At 35.5% G+C, this 17114-nt stretch overlaps 1 protein-coding gene and 1 non-coding gene across 3 annotated transcripts in view; both read left to right on the top strand.

The window, feature by feature from the left end:
• LOC134730442 (uncharacterized) overlaps positions 1–17114 on the top strand; it is a 325205-nt gene that overhangs the window by 252013 nt on the left and 56078 nt on the right. The gene's annotated exons all lie outside the window — the stretch shown is intronic.
• LOC112439968 (small nucleolar RNA SNORA18) lies at positions 10067–10181 on the top strand. The gene has a single exon (XR_003028186.1). It is a non-coding gene; the product is annotated as a small nucleolar RNA SNORA18 (small nucleolar RNA).

Below are 17114 nucleotides of genomic sequence, written 5' to 3'. Positions count from 1 at the left end.
CATGCCAATTTCTGCAGAGGGCCTGAATTTCTCCCTAGAAAAATGGATTTTTCTTTTCTATCACATTATGAGCCTGCAAATTTTCAAACTTTTATGCTCTGATTCCTCTTCAACAGTTTGCTGCTTAGAAATTTCTTCCACCAGATACCTTAAATCATCTCTTTTTAGTTCTAAGTTCCACAGATCTCTAGGGCAGGGGCAAAATGCCACCAGTCTCTTTGCATAGCAAGAGTGATCTTTACTCCGGTTTCAAACACGTTCCTCTTCTCCATCGGAGACCACCTCAAGCCTGGAATTCTTTGTCCTTATCACTATCAGCATTTTGGTCCAAGTCATTCAACAAGTCTCTAGGCAGTTTCAAAGTTTCAAACATCTTCCGGTCTTTTGAGTCCTCCAAATTGCTAGGAAGTTCCAAACTTTTTGACATATTTCCATCTTCTTGTGAGCCCTCCAAACTGACCTCCGCCTGTTACCCACTCCCAAAGTCACTTCCACATTTTTGGGTGTCTTTACAGCAGTGCTCCACTGCCTCAGTACCAATTTACTGTATTAGTCTGTTCTCACACTGCTATAAAGCACTGCCTGAGACTGGGTAATTTATAAAGGAAAGAGGTTTAATTGACTCACAGTTCTTCAGAGCTGGGAAAGCCTCAGGAAACTTACAATCAAGGCAAACGGGGGAGCAAACATGTCCTTCTTCACATGGTGGCAGGAAGAAGTGCCAAACAAAGAGGAAAAAGCCCGTTATAAAACCATCAGATCTAGCGAGAACTCACTAGCACAAGTACTACAGCATGGGAATAACAGCTTCATGACTCAGTTACCTCTCACTGGGTCCCTCCCATGACATGTGGGGATTATGGGAACTACAATTCAAGATGAGATTTTGGTGGGGACACAGCCAAACCATGTCACCTAGATTACCTCTTAGCTAACCCTTGGCTTTGCCCACACCTCTCACCAGAAGCTTTTTAAATCTAAGTCCTGGTTAGACATGTTTCATGCAATTAATGATGCTTATAATTATATAATAATCTAAGTAAATAAATATTTAGTGTGTTCAGGGGAAATGCACTTTCCCAGCTTTTAATTTCTATGAAATATTTCCTGAGTCTTAGATGAGCTTCACATTCTCTTGGGAATATGTACACATGACTTATTCATACATTTGCAAATGTAGAAATTGGCTTACCTGCAATCAGCATGAGTTCCGTCTCACCCTTCCATTCTTCAAGACTGTCTACATGAGGAGGTTGTCTAAATAAGGTTTTATCTAGGAATAGTACACATCTGACAATTCTGTAGTCCACTTAGCAAACGCTTTTGGTTTCCACACTAAACTATGATCTCCAAAATTGATATGTGGGCTTCCACATACTATGTACAGTATTAGCTTTCTCAATTACCTAAAACATAGGTGCAGAAGAGGGATTCTATTAATTGGAGGACACCTCAAAATCTCCAATAACATTGTAAATAGCATTAAAATAAAATTAAAGAAGTGGTAAAATAAATTCATTATGCCAGTGTTTTATAGCATAAGACAGATTATTCATCACATTGTCAATATGCATACTGAAAATTGTTTAATAAACAGTTTCTAAACTTGTGCTATTCATTTAGTAGGCATATTGAGATTATCATTTAAGTGACTCATACCAATACTTTTTATTACCAGCTAAAGAAAATTTCAGTTTAAATATTTCATATAATAAATTCATGTAATAAAACTCAGTGTGTTGACCTTTTCAACTTAACTCCTCTACCAACAACAGCAAAATGTTGGGGTGAGGAAAAAACTTCCCCTTTGCCCTCTGAAGGCTCACTGAAAAATCAATGGGTGAGAAGCAGACAAGCAAAGGCATATACATATATGAATGTACACAACCAGAATCACGGGTTAATTACCCCCAACCTCAATGGGGTGCAGAAACTTATATACATTTTCCCATAGGGGAGGAAGGAGATGGAAAATGTAGAGGATTCTGATGAGGTGCAGGAAATAATTATTAAGGAGAATGAATAGATAAGAGAGATAGAAACTAACTTGTAAATAATTGGAATGACCCCAAGAGGCAGATATTATCTGGTGAAAATAAGTTCCATCCAGGTGTGGTTGCATTCTTTACTCTTCTTTAGTGAAATAATGAGATTTCAAAGAGGGGATAGAAGAAAATTGTGTTTCCCTTGGTAAAAGATCTCTTGGTCAAATAAAGACATTCCAGAAAAAGTGTCCCTCCTTGAGCTTGTTGGGGAAGAGAGGGAAACAAGTCAAAGTTAGAGGGATCCTGAGATTTATTTCTCAGGCCTTTTGATGTTCAAAAGAGCTCAACATGCCCAAGTGCCATATTTTGAGTAATCATTTTATGGACTCCAACAGAAGCTTTTTAGTGGAAATCTGATTATTCAATATCGTATTGGAAGATAACCTCTCAGAGATAAGTGATAATAGCTATAACATTTCCTACTCTCTGTGGAGTTTTGATTTTTTGTTGTTATTGCTTCTGTTGATTTAGTTCTTCATAAAGCATATATTACTACTAGGTCAGAAAGCACTGATCAGAAAAAATAAAAGAAGATAAGAAACTTATTCTGTCAGCTACACACCACATAGAAAACCTCAATCAACAGGTCTTTTGAAAATAAGCATAGCCTATTGGAAGCAGAGGCTTTGCTGTTAGAATCTTTTTGAAGGAGATGAGGCACAAGATATAATTGTAAAGAGCTTACTTGAGCTAAAGTAAGGACAGCTGCCTGGGAAACACTTGTATGTTGACTTGGAAAGTGTTTTGTTAATCCTTCGTTAAAGCACGTTTTTAAAGGTAAAAGAGAATAAGGAGTGAGTTGATACAAAGTTGTTTGATAAGAATTTTTATTAATTTACAGAAATAACATTGACTAGTGATTGGCTATACATTGTTGAACTATAAGGTAATTTATGTATTTTTATGAAATAACATTGATTAGTGATTGGACATACATTGTTGAATCTCAAGGTTATGAGTTCTGGTGTCCAGCATATGGCATTTTATGGCTACCTAGTGTTCGTTAATCTAGTGCCCACATAGTGAGTGGTTTCAAAAGGTTCTAGCTCAAGGGAGTGAGGTATGACTGCTGTCACATGCTATCACATTTTAATGCCTCTCTGCGCCTGAAAATTAAAGAATGCTTGCATTACTCAGATAAAAATTCTTTTCTTTCTCAATTTCAATTTCATCTTATTCTGTTTCCTTATCTGTGAAATGAGTAATAATTCTTAACTAATAGGAATGACAGTGACTAAAGGTGCAGGACTAAAACTGTTAGGGAATTTCATATTTAAATATAATAGGCTGGGCACAGTGGCTTATGTCTATAATCCCAGCACTTTGGGAGGCTGAGGCAGGTGGATCACTTGAAGCCAGTAGTTGAAGTTCAGCCTGGCCTACACGGCAAAACCCCATCTTTACTAGAGATAAAAAAAAATTAGCCAGAAATGGGATACCTATAATCCCAGCTACCCAGGCATTAGGTGAGGCAACTGAGGTCTCACTGTTCAGATGTGATGATCTGGTAAGTTTCGGTTCCTTGATACTACTTGGGAGGTATGGTGGTTAGTTTCTTGAGAAAGGAACTCAGAAAAGACAAAAGCAATTTTCTCAACTTTTAAGATTTGGAGGGTCAATTTCTATCTTTGTTCAAAAGATACTATAAACATCAGTTCTATGAAATGATTTGGCTAGTTTCAAAATACAAAAGTTAAAAAAATGGAAAAAATGAGATTTATTGAGTCGACATATTCTGAAAAATAACGCATTTTTAATCTGCAAAGTATTTTTCTAAATTTTTTACTATAGAATATAGATAATTCAAAATACAGCATACAAGAAATGCTCTCATTCTAACTTGGATGTGAAGCAACTTTCTAACGGGAAGTAGAAATTTACATAAATATTAATAGAAGAACAGTTAAGGTATCAGATATCTAAACTCTCTTTTTGTTAATGGTTTAAACGATTCCGTGATGGTCAGAAAATTAATTAAACAACTCCAACACAGGAAAATTTCATGTTTGTTTGTATATTTTGTTTTGGTATAGATACAAATGATTGTTTTCTGGTAAAAATAATAAGCCCCCCAAATTTATCACCCTCGGGTATATTAATCACTTTTCCACCAAGCAAGCAATCTTACCTTTTTAAATTAATTTGCTGATTAACATGTAACTCCACAAATGCTATAGAACACGTATTTTGATGTTAGAAATAGAGGGTAAAAAGAAACTTCCATCTATTGCATTCAAAAAGCCAAAAGACAGAGTAGGATAAACAGAAATTCCAAAAACAAACCTTCACTGTATAAAAATATATTAAGCCTTATTTGAAACAAATTGATTTATTTTGTGAAAAGAACAAAGGCGAGAATTGACTAAATCAAAAAGATTAAATGTTAATTCACTTGGTACTTAAAAGGGAATTCTACACACCACATTTCTCTTGTGGTCTTATTAACACTACTGCAGGCCAAATACAATATCCATGTATCATCAAAGAATTTACAAGCATATTCAGTTCTCTCTGACTTATCAACCACATTTCTCATTGAATAATCATTTTTTCATTACACATATGAATTAGTTGCAAGTTAAAGTTGATTTTGTTAGTCTTTTATTCCATCTAGTTTCTTGATAATTGTTACTTTGACTGCACTTGGCACATCTTCTCTGAAAAATTATGTACAACTCACGATTTTTATATAGCTATGCTGATATTTTCTGTACTTTCTGATTAGAATTATTATAATAATTCAATTTATCAAAGTTATGCTTCCATGTAATTTAAAGAGACAAATATTTTATAAGGTTTATCAAAAAAATAAAGCAGGCTATAGGCATCTTCAGTTTTTCATTTCTTATTTTCTCTTCCTCAGTTAACTGTTTTCAAATCTACTAGCTTAGTTCTTGTGATTTACTTCCATGTCTCCAGAGGACATGCATATTGGTCCTTCATGCATTATCTATTGACTTTTCACCATAGAAGTTGAAGATTTAACTTTCTTTCTTTCCCACAGCCCCAGTACACAGACATAAATTGTCCACCTATGATCCTCCATAAGTGAACATATAATTGTATTGGTGAGGCTAATATTGACTATCGAATTAAAAGGTAGTAACTTCTATTCACAAAACAGCCACACAGTAGATAGGCTTACTTGGTCATATCTGCATATGTTTAATTTCCCTTGCATTTAATACATGTTTTATACCTTCTTTCACTTAACTTTCTGTGTACCAATACTCCAGTCACAAATTATTTACTATTCGCTAAATCTTATATTTAGGTTTTCATTTACATCAGCTAATTAACAACTTTCTTCTTAAAGAAGTCTTTCCTAAAGTCTTTTGATCTGCTGCAATGCCCTCTACACTTGTTATCCATGTGCATATCTGGACATTATCGCCTTTCTCTCTTCCTGGGGTGTTGGTCTACCTCACTTCTCTGCTAGATTTTTCATTTTCTGTAGCCTGCATCATATCAGCCAGATTTCTCAAGAGAAATAGAAACAGTAGGGTGTGTTTGTGGTGTGTGTGTGTGTGGGAGTTCAGTCAGGCTGGTGGGAAAAATTTTAAGATGAAGTTATAGGATATAGAGACAAATCATTTTGGAAGGCTGGAAGGTTTTGAAAAAATGTGAAGATAGGGTTATGGCTGAAAGCAGCCTAATCCTACCTTGAGTAAACAGCTTAAAGTAGGTACAAAGGAATGTAGAGTAGTTTATCTGAATAGCTCGTTTACTCATGTGGTCCTAAGACCAATATTTGATAAACTGCAGGTACATAATTGCTCTCTACTTGGGGGATAGGCAACCAGGTCAATTACCCTCTAGTGGTGTTTACTCAAGACCTTTGTCATTTAATCTGTACTGAATAAAAAAGAGCTTCGCTGGCTGAACAGGGTGGTGGCTGCTACTCTTTACAGCACCTTCCTTGATGTCTGTGAGGGGCCCGGACCCTAAGCTGAACTGACAGGCAGAATATCTGTGTCAGTGTACGTCATTCATCCGTCGTGGGGTCAGGGTCTGCAGAACTGACTCCACAGCTGTAATGTGTGTGTGTGTATGTGTATGTGTGTGTGTGTGTGTATGTGTGTGTTTAGACAGAATGAGATCCATCTATCTTCTGTCATGATTTATTTTAAGGAATTGGTTCATGCAGTTATAAAGGCTGAAAAGTCCCAGAATCTGCCATCTGCAAACTAGAAACTCATGAAAGCCAGTCGTTTAATTTAGTCCCCATCTAAGGACTGAGAACTAGTGTCACGGGATCATTAAAGCATCTTTTCACCAGCTAGAAACCTCTGTGGCCTGTGGCACCTCTGCTTGGATTTTGCCTGTGTCCACTGGGCTAGTTCTGCCCACCTGGCCTTGCAGGCTACTCTCAGCTCACACTACCAACTTAGATCCCCTGTCTGCCAAGGGAGAGCCAGGCACAGAGTGATGAGGGGTGTGTGAGCAAGCGAGCATGGGATCCAGCCACTGTGCACAGCCAAGTGCACCGGCTGTAGTGGGGTTGGCAGCTCCAGGCCCCAGCACAGGCACTGGCTCCAATGTGAGGTTGTGGCTGGACCAGACGTACTGCAAGTGGCTTCTGCTGCCGGCACAAGCATCTGGACAAGGGGAATGTGATGGCACCCAAAAGCTCAGAGATGCCAGGATCTGCAGAGTTCCAAAGAGGGTGTTACAGTGTGTCACAGCCTTGGCTTAGGAAGCCCTGAGGTCTGGGCTCCCAGAAGGGCCACAACTCTTCTCTCCTTCTTGTTGCCCACAACATGGCAAGTGGTGGTGGTGGGGTGGTGTTTTAGCTCTGTTTGCGTTACAGCTCTTTTAGTTCCACCATTTGGTGGGTCCCAAGTTTTTATCCTGCGACCAGGAAGAATGAGGTAAGCAGAAAACTGGAGGGTGAGCAAGATGAAGAGAAGCTTCACCAAGCAACAGACAGCTCTCAAAGAGGGCAGCTCCAATCTGTGGGCAGGTCATCCTAGCAAGAGTATAAGTGTGGCTGAGCCTGGGGTTTTTATGTTTCCAAAATGGAGGAAGCATGTGGTGATGCGTCCATGGGCAGCCACCAGTGGATCTGATTGGCTGATTGGTCATCAATGAAGTTCTCATTCTGAGCCATGGACTTCACCCAGGACTGGCAGCCTGGCCCCTAGGCTTCAGGCCCTCATTGGCCTGAAGTCGAGGTTTCACCAGGGACCCACTCCTTCCCACCTAGGAACCTGTCTGCTTTAACATGCCATCCATGGTGCCCAGGCTGTCCACACAGAGAGGAGCCTACAGGCCTGTTGCTGAGCCACCCTCAGCCCCTTTGGCCCCACTCCTGTGCTCTTCAGTGCTCAAAGTCCAGAGGGAGTTAAGATGACAGGGCCTGGTATGTCAGCACTGCCCTGAGCTCATGCACACCTGGCCAGGTTTTGACAGCACTCAGACTTGGCCACAACTTTGCTCTGCTCCAGAGCAGGTACTGGGAGTGGGGAGAGGCCAGGGAGAGGGAGCAGGCACTTTCAAGCCTGCAGAGGCGGGGGGACTTCCTGGGCCTCTGAGAGGACAGGGATAGCTGGGTCTGGAACTGCAGCTGGGTGGCTGTAGCTGCACCCAGGAGCATGGGGCCCCACCCTGCCAACTCAGTAGTTGAGGGGGTTCCCACCTAGTCCTAGACCTGATTGCACTTCCCCTGCTGCAGCTGGTGTCCACACAGCAGCTGCTCCAGACGGGCTGCTGCTGCCATCACTAGGAGAACTGATTATATAAATTTCAGTCAGAGGTTTGGAAAATATGAGATGGGATATCCCAGCTCAGTCAGGAAGCAGGGGGAAAAGGGGCGAATTCCTCCTTCCTTCACATTTTATGAAAGTGGTTGATGCCCAACCACTTTGGGGAGGGCACTCTATTTTACTAAGGCCACCAACTCAAATGCTAATATCATCCAGAACCTACTGTCACAGACATACCCAGAAACAGTACATAATCTGGGTACTCTCTGGCTTACTTAACACACAAAGTTTATTGCAGCGCTATTCACAATAGCCAAGATATGAAACCAATCTAAGTACTCATCAATGGAAGAATGGATAAAGAAAATATGGTGTATATATACACAATAGAATGCTATTCAGCCATAAAAACAATGAAGTCCTGTTATGTTCAACAACATGAATGGAACTAGAGGTAACTGTATTAAGTAGAATAAATGAGGTGGAGAAAGACAAATGTTACATGTTCTCACTTCATATGTGAGAGATATAAAAGTTGATATCATTCAGGTAGAGAGTAGAATTATGGTTACCAGAGGCTGAGAGGGGTGGGGTGAAGAGTGGCTGGTTAATGGGTATAAACATACAGTCACATAGAAGAAGTAAGTCCTGGTATTTTATAGTACAGCAGATTGAATATAGTTAATAATAATTTATTGTACATGTCAAAGTAGGTTGGAGATATTTGAAATGTTCACAACACAAATGAATGATAAATATTTAAGGTAATGAATATCCTAATTATCTTGATTTAATCATTATGTATTGTATGCATGTATCAATATATCATATGTACTTCATACATTTGTATGGTAATTATGTATTAATTTCAAAAATAGTTAACAATCACAATAATATTCTCAATATATTCTCTCCTCAAAAAAGGATACGTGGAATGACAAATGTTTGATACATCAAAACCTGAAAATACTTTCATTTTATGCAATACATGATTACTAGTTTAGATGACTGTAATATTTAGATGGAAAATAATTTATCTTCAAAATAGTAAAGGCATTAATTCTTTATTGTTAATTACTTTTGGCTTTCTATTTTGTTGTTCAGAAATATAAGGTTATTTTTATTTATCTTTTTATATGATCCATATTTTATCTCTCTCTCTCTCTCTGTCTGTACTTCCCTCCTTCATTCTCTCAAATTGCAGGTTATTCTTTTTCTCTCCAGTGTGCTAAACTTTCTTTACATCCTGCCCCAGAAAAAGTCTATATTCTTGCCCAGGTTTAGGGCCTCAGTGGACCCTGAATTAGAAAATGTTCTTTAGTCCTGACCTATTTTCATGATCTCTTTAAGGGTTTTCTACACTGTTTTCTTTTTGGAAACAATGTATATGTTTATACTTAATCTGTTCAGTTGCTCCTCCCTTTGTCTTCTATTCTCCACGTCTCTGACTCTCTAAGTTATGTCTACAACTTTGTCTTCCAAACATTAAAAAAAATATATATATATATATATCACAATCATGTTTTTAATTTCTATTTTTTCTTTAAATATCCCTTTTTATAGTATCCTGCTTTATATCATAGAGTCAATATTTTCATTAACTTTCTGTTTTCTGTTATTGTTTCCAAAAAGCAAAAGTTGATAGGAATGGTGCATTAAGGAGGGGCCTCACTGACAGTCTCTTCAGTATTTCATTTTGGGCTGGTCAATTTCTCTGGGAACTACTCCCGAAAGGTCTTTGTTTGATAGTAGAGGACAGGGTGAAAATAAAGATGGGCATCGGCTTTCAGTTTGCATGCATAATGAAGATTTCTGCTTTTGGCCTGTTACCTCTGCCTACAAAAGTGTCTGAATTCCCCTCATTAATAAGTCCTATTCTTTATCATCTCCAGAGAACAAATTGGCATTCTTCTGTCTGTTTGAGGGACTGTTAGACATGTGGCTGAATGCAGTGGAGGAAGAAACTCAGGATGCTGCTCATTCTTGAATAGGTTTTAAGTGACTATCCTAATTTTGTGACCCCTGGGTTATCACTACTTTCAGAGGTATCAGATGCTTTTAATTTATGAATCTTGTAAGTATTCTGTATTATAAATATATACACTTGATTATTAATCTTCCCCACTGCCAATTTAGAATTTCCATTTTATAGCTTCTTATTTCACTACTAATTTATTTACTTTTCATTGTTCAACATTTCATTACTTTTTAAACAATCATTCCTTGAAGATAAGAAATTTGTCTTAAAGATCAACGTTTATTTTACTCTCAAAAGCAACTCTAGTTTTGTGATACGTTAAGATTATACAGTTTGTGGAGGAGGTCCATTTTAAAAAAGAATAGATTGGAAATGCCTCATAGAGTAACTCTGTGGTTCTATTTTACCCACAGGACTATGGTTAAATATGTGGGAAAGAACTACAAGACAGTTGTTAAAAGTATGAAAAAGACAGTTGCTAAATGTATGAAAGACCTTTTTTACCTTAAGTATTGGCATATTCCACACGTCTGTACTACTCTTGAGTGAGATCGCTTAAGAATGAATATGACTTGAACTCATTCATGTTTAGAGAGGATGTCAAATTGAGAACCAGGTGTATCTACCGACACTAAAAATGACCCTAAAGTAAATTGGTTGAAGAAATTAGATCTCAAAGATTCTTGGTGAATTTTTAAGTCTTCATCCGTATATCCATATTCAAAGGAGATGACAGAAGCCAAAGTAAAAGAATTATGGGCTGACAGGACAACTGGAATAAAATAAGTATCAGTTTCATTAAAAAGGGCTAACTTGAAGATAAATCTTTTGAAGATAAATTTTAACTCCAGCTCTTTAGAGGATCTAAAGTGACCTTAATGGACAGTGGAAGAATCACAACATAGAATTCCTCGAATAAAAATTTATTGACTTTAAATAAAAATAAATAAATAAATAAATAAAATAGAAATAAAATAGGAAATTTCATACAGAATCTTGAAAGCAGTTCATGCAATTTATATGCCCTAAAGTTTAAGATTAACTAGCTTCTTGATAAATGTATTTCTGATTCTAGTGTCAATTGTTTTGGGAGGATGATGAATTAGATGCTTATTTTCAGCTTGCCCTCATTATTCAGAAGTCTGATTTGAATCACTTTGTAAGTGTGCTCACTCGAAAATATCATGTTTTGAAACCGTTCATTTTTTGTATTTTTTTGTGGTTATTGGATATTAACATATAATTAGAATATAATTTTAATGGCCTTAGGCCTTCACATAACACCTAAAATAAATTTAGCCTCATTTCCTCTATCATATATGCAAACTACTTTCAGCATGGTAAAACTTATTGTCTCACAGAATACAAGTAAGTATCAAGCCCATACAGTTACACAAATATACATAATATACGAGTGTATAAATGCCAAAGAGAAAAAAAATATGAAAATGAGGAAAAGGAAAAACTTGCAGAGAAGGTATAATTTTAAAGGGATCCAATACATCTAAAAAATGTGGTATTTAACAATCAGTCAATTGGTTTCTAGACATAAGCAATTCCATGAGAAACAATAGTAAGTGTAAAGGCCCTAAGGCAGGAGCTATTTGATGTATTCCAGAGACAGTGAGGAAGTCAATGTAGATGAAGAGCAGTAGCAAGCATGTCTCAAATTAGAGAAGGCAAGATCAGAGTTGTAAGAACAGGGGCGGAAGGGCAAATATGTGGCATCATCTATGTAGCATAAGTGTAGGCTATTCTATGGATTTTGGCTTTGAGACATACTGTTAACTATTTAAGGGTTTGTTCATAGATTAAACATTTAATTTGAGATATTTGTCATGAATAATTCCAAGATTTTTGAAGAAGTGTGTCCAAAGTCATGCAAAGGAAGACAGAATATGTGTGTATAGATGAGAAAATGAATTTAAAAAATTAGAAAAGAAAATTAAGTGACATATTTGGAACAATTAGTAAAATGAATAGCACAGAAAGAAGCAAAACTACTATACTTGTGGCATAAATAAAAATGAACATAAACATAAATATGAATAAAATTGCTTAGCTCCATAAAAAAGTAACAAATTTAAATAAGCACAAAATATGTCATTTTCAAATAAGACAAAATATTATATATCTCCACATGAAGTTATGTGGACTTATCTTGAAATCTTTTATCTTTTCATCTTTATTTGAAATTTAGAAATTCTAATTCTAATTCTTACATGTATTTCTTCTTTAGAAAAAGCTTACTGATTTCTGTAGGTTAATAGGAACCCTCTCTCTCTCTCTGTCTCTCTTTCTTTTTCTATAAACACATATAAAATACACACAAATATTTTATTTGTATATGCATGTACCAATAAATTATATGGTTTCATCTTAAAGTGTCAAAAAAGCTGCAGTGAATTTTAATAAAATTAGATGTTTACTATTTATTTTATTTTATTTTAAATTGACAATAGTTGTATATATTTATGGGGCACAATGTATTGATTTGATACATGTAAGTATGGTGAAATAATCTAATCAGGCTAACTAACATGTACATCACTTCACATAGTTATCATTTATTTGTAGTCAGGGCATTAAAAACCCACTTTAATTATTTTGAAATACACTATAATATATTCAGTAACCATAAATATAATTTAGTATTATAGTATAGTTAACTATAATTTAACTAAAATTATTAACTATAGTCACTATGCTGTGCAATACATAAACAGAACTTATTTCTCCACAGGACAATAATGCAAGTTTGTTAAAACAATTTTTGCTGAAACACCCCCCAAAACCAAAAACAAATATTTAACTACATGGATATTGGGAGTAACAACAAACTCATATAATGTAGAAGACCATAGAATAATTTGTACAAATTGAAAGATGATACGGGAACTTGACAATGACATTGCCTTTAATGTTAAACATGATTCAGAATTCAATAAAGATTATGGAAAGGTTGTTTTAATTTCAGCAGAGATGGAAGGATTTGGACATATTGTTTGGTACTGTCATATGAGATACAAAGTCAGAAGAGGGAAAATAATAAAGACCAATGAAATTTAGAACATTATACACTTTTTGAATTTTAGGAAAAAAAATACTGCCAACATAAATCAGAAAAAGAGCATTAAAAAACCTATTTATATTATTATTTCACAATTACAAAATGGAATAGGACTATCTGTGCATGAAAATATGTCAAGAAAGTGATTCAATCTACAAAAAGAAAACACGCTAACTTTATATAATTTGTCAGAAAAGTGGCATACTAAAGACAATAGAATTGTATACTTTGAAAAAAGATATTCAAGAAAAAAGAAAGAAGACATTATTACTTTCAAGGAAACCGAAACAATTCCTGGAGGTATTATGGATGAAACAAAGTTTCGTGTTGTGTTCTAGATTTAGAAACTGACAGAAGCACTTTGAATTTGACTCAGTTTTATAATATTCTGCAGCTGAAAAACACTGAGTTGTCACAAATGTAAAAATTTGTACTGAATTTTTATTGTATATAATAAAAAATTTGGTTGGGAGAAATAAAAAAAAACTCAACAAGTTAAATATAAATTTAGCCAGATCTGAAATTATCAAAAAAGTTAAAATTTGTGCAACATTATTATTCATGTTTTTTGACTTCCCATAATTATCTTAAATATGTTAAGAAATGTTGACATCTACACAAGATATAAGTTAATATTTCATATTGGTAAAGACGGTATATGTCAAAAAATTATTTGACGTGGTCCAGACAATAGTACATTTGATAACACAAGGCAAGAAAATTTTTATCACTCATGATAAAGGAAATGATATGGTGGTAGATAATTCTCTTGAATATTTTACTTCACCCTAAATGTTTTAAAAATAGGATTTTTGTTTAGTTCTCTGAAACATATTACATAGCTTTTATTTAATCGGCATAGAGAACAAATTTAAGACACAGTACCTAATTAGGTGAATTAATTTTAATTCCACATGAATCCTTTAATTTCTTTTTTAATGAAAACTCTACCATAAAGAAAAACATAATTATTTAGTTATACTTTGCTCTAAAATTGGTCTATTATTATTTGGTTTTCTTACAATGAAACCAGAAATATATATAATAAAATACATGAAGCCGGGCGCGGTGGCTCACGCCTGTAATCCCAGCACTTTGGGAGGTCGAGGCAGGCAGATCACCTTGGGTTAAGAGTTTGAGAACAGCCTGGCCAACATGGTGAAAACCTGTCTCCACTAAAAATACAAAAATTTTCCGGGCGTGGTAGCGGGCGCCTGTAATCCCAGCTACTAGGGAGGCTGAGGCAGGAGAATTGCTTAAACCCGGGGGGGCGGATGTTGCAGTGATCTGAGAAGCTGAGATTGTGCCACTGCACTCCAGCCTGGGTGGCAAAAGTGAAACTCAGTCTTGGAAAAAAACAAACAAACAAAAAAAGCATGAATGATGAGGAAAAAGTGATCAGTACAGTGAATGAAAGAACTGAGGAAAAAATAAAGGGACACATTATCTGTAGCTTGAATAATCAATTTTCAGGGGGAAAATGCTCCTTTATAAGATTAATCATAAGACCTAGCCTTGTGAAGCTATATTGAATATCAAATATAAAGAAATAGTAGCATTCAGGCAAAGAAAATAAAATTTTCCTCAAAGTCTTTTTTTAGTAGTTTTAGGTGTCAGAAAAGCAGAAAAAAAATTTCCTAAATCAAATAAACAACTACTAGAACCGAGTAAATTTAAACTTTACATAATACAAAGTTAATGTACAAAATTTAATTGAATTTTTATATCCTGGAAATAAATCAAATATGTAAACATCTGATAAGGGGATTTATAATGACAGTAGTTTTGAGATTCAATAAACATTGCCCCAGAATATTATACCTGGGACAAAAGGTCAGTAGAGCCAATAGCCAAGATCTTCCACCAAATTATATTAAACTGCATTTGCAACTTACACCTATTATAGGTTATATATTTCTCTGTAACTAGAAAACCAAAATGTGTGTATGCTCAGGCTAAGTATAACATTGTTTTCTAAAGAACAGAGCTAGCTTTGCCCAGTCATAAATTCACTTCCTTCCCAGAGCATCAAAATATTAAAATAAGCAAGAATTATCAACTTGGCCTTAAAGATCTCTATTAGAATATTTCTGAAATCAAAATCCTAGAAAATCCAGCCACCAAATTATAGTAAGCTTCACAAAGTTTGGTATTATGGACATCCACACAAAATTGTGTCCTATTTTTCTTGCCCAATCCCCCCTAAGTTTGCTGTCCAGTGTCCCAGAATATCTTCTGTGCATATCTCAGATGCTGGTACAATTCTGGCTTCAGGTTGTAGCTATGGATGACCATAAGTTCCAAAAACCAAGAATAATAGCAGCTTGGAGATAAGTTTTAGCATCCAGACTCGGATGTCTCTTGGAGTATATGTCATTTAGGATGTTTTATATCATGTAACAAGAAATAATAAATGACAAGAAGTGTTTTAAAATAAGGTAAATTTATTATTTCAATTAACAGGAAGATTTAAGAAGGGAGCAATTTTATGGCTACTTAACTAAAACTTCATAAAGATCATCAAGAAATCATCAACATCCTCAAGGAAGGGTGATATGGTTTGGCAGTGTCCCCACCCAAATCTCATCTTGAATTGTAATCCCCGTAATCTCCAAGTGTCTAGGAAGAGACCTGGTGGGAGGTGATTGGACCATGGAGCCATTTTCCCCTATCCTGTTCTTCTGATAGTGAGTGAGTTCTCATGAAATCTGATGGTTTTATAAGGGGCTCTTCACCCTTCGCTCTTCACTCCTCTCTCCTGCCACCATGTGAAAAAGGTCCTTGCTTTCCCATTGCCTTCCTCCATGATTAAAGTTTTCTGAGGCCTCCCCAGTTATGCAGAACTGTGAGTCAATTAAACCTCTTTCCTTTATAAATTACCCATCTCAGGTAGTATTTTTATAGCAGTGTGAGAATGGACTACTACAGATAGATTATATCAATTATTCTCCTCTGCCATTCTTCACATGTTGGCTCTTGTTTAAGTTTGGCCTCTTATGTTTACAAAATGAAAAAAGCAATTTTAATAATTCATTCTTCATGTGGGAAAATCTAAAACCATAGGAGAAGAGAACATATTCTTTCCACATGTCTTTTTTTAGAGAAAAGAAACTTTTTTAAGTCTCTCACACCCCAGCAGATTATTTCAACTATTAACAATAACTGTCAAAAATCTACAGAGATATGCAAAATGCCTGTGGGTTATCAATAAATTGAGAGCATAAGGAATATATGTATAATATGCTTTTAAATTAGGAAAATAGTAATTTTTCATCCATTGAGATATTTTTAAATACCAAAAGATTGAATGTACTCAAAACAATATTTTAGGCCTTTTGTTATATTGACAAGAGCAAAGAAATTCATTCTTTGCAGTTGACATTTCTAACTCCTGTTATGAATTCTTGTTTTATAATGGTATTTTAAAAGGATGTCAGTTTTAAGTTATCCTTTGTTGATTTAATTCAAACTGCTAGGCACTTCAATTTTGTATTTATTTTTCTCTTATTTTTGTGTAACACTTTATGGTGCTATAGATACTATGTTTGGTGCACCCAAAATGAAAAAAAAAAAGCTGGTGAATCACTTAGTATAGATATTCCATCTTTCAAAATTAGACTGCATATTAAAGCTTTTTAAATGAACTTATGTAATGCTGAATTGCTCATTCAAATGTAGTATTCAATTTTATGAATCATATATGTTTGGCTAACATCTGGAAAACTGCTCCAGCCTAGCAGCCCTCAGTGTGAAATTTAAGTGGTTGGTACTGTCTACCAATTCACAAGCTTCTTCTCTTAATATTTAAGTACTTCTAAAACTACAGATTTTTAACGGTATTATCTAAGAAGAATCAAGAATCTTACTTAGTATTAAGATTTAATATTAAGATTATCTCAAGCAATAATAAGAGACGATAATAGCAAACATTATAAGATATTACATGCTTACAAGGTAACCTATGTTGTTTTAAATGCGGTGGGTGTCATCTCAAATCATCTTCCCCAAATGTAAGTGCAATGGGTTTATATTTTTGTGTTGCATTTTGATTTTATTTTATAAATTTTACTTATATAGATGGTATTACAGATTTCCCCAGAGTCATATAAGGTGTTTCTGCTCACTGGAAGGCTTTCCCTTCATCAGTGTCCTTCAGGGATATCCCAGAAAGGGGCTGTAGTGCTTCAGCTGTACACTTTCAGGAGTGACAGCATGTCACATAGGACCAAGTGTAAACCAGGCTCAAGTCTCCTCTTCCTTTGTCAACTGGTCATAGGAAATTCCTAATGAAGCAATAGGTATGGGCTGGAAGAGAA

Source organism: Pan paniscus, chromosome 4, assembly GCF_029289425.2.
Source record: "Pan paniscus chromosome 4, NHGRI_mPanPan1-v2.0_pri, whole genome shotgun sequence".
NCBI lineage: Eukaryota > Metazoa > Chordata > Mammalia > Primates > Hominidae > Pan > Pan paniscus.
Note: the sequence above shows the minus strand (reverse complement) of the source record. Positions and strands in the feature narration are given on the sequence as shown.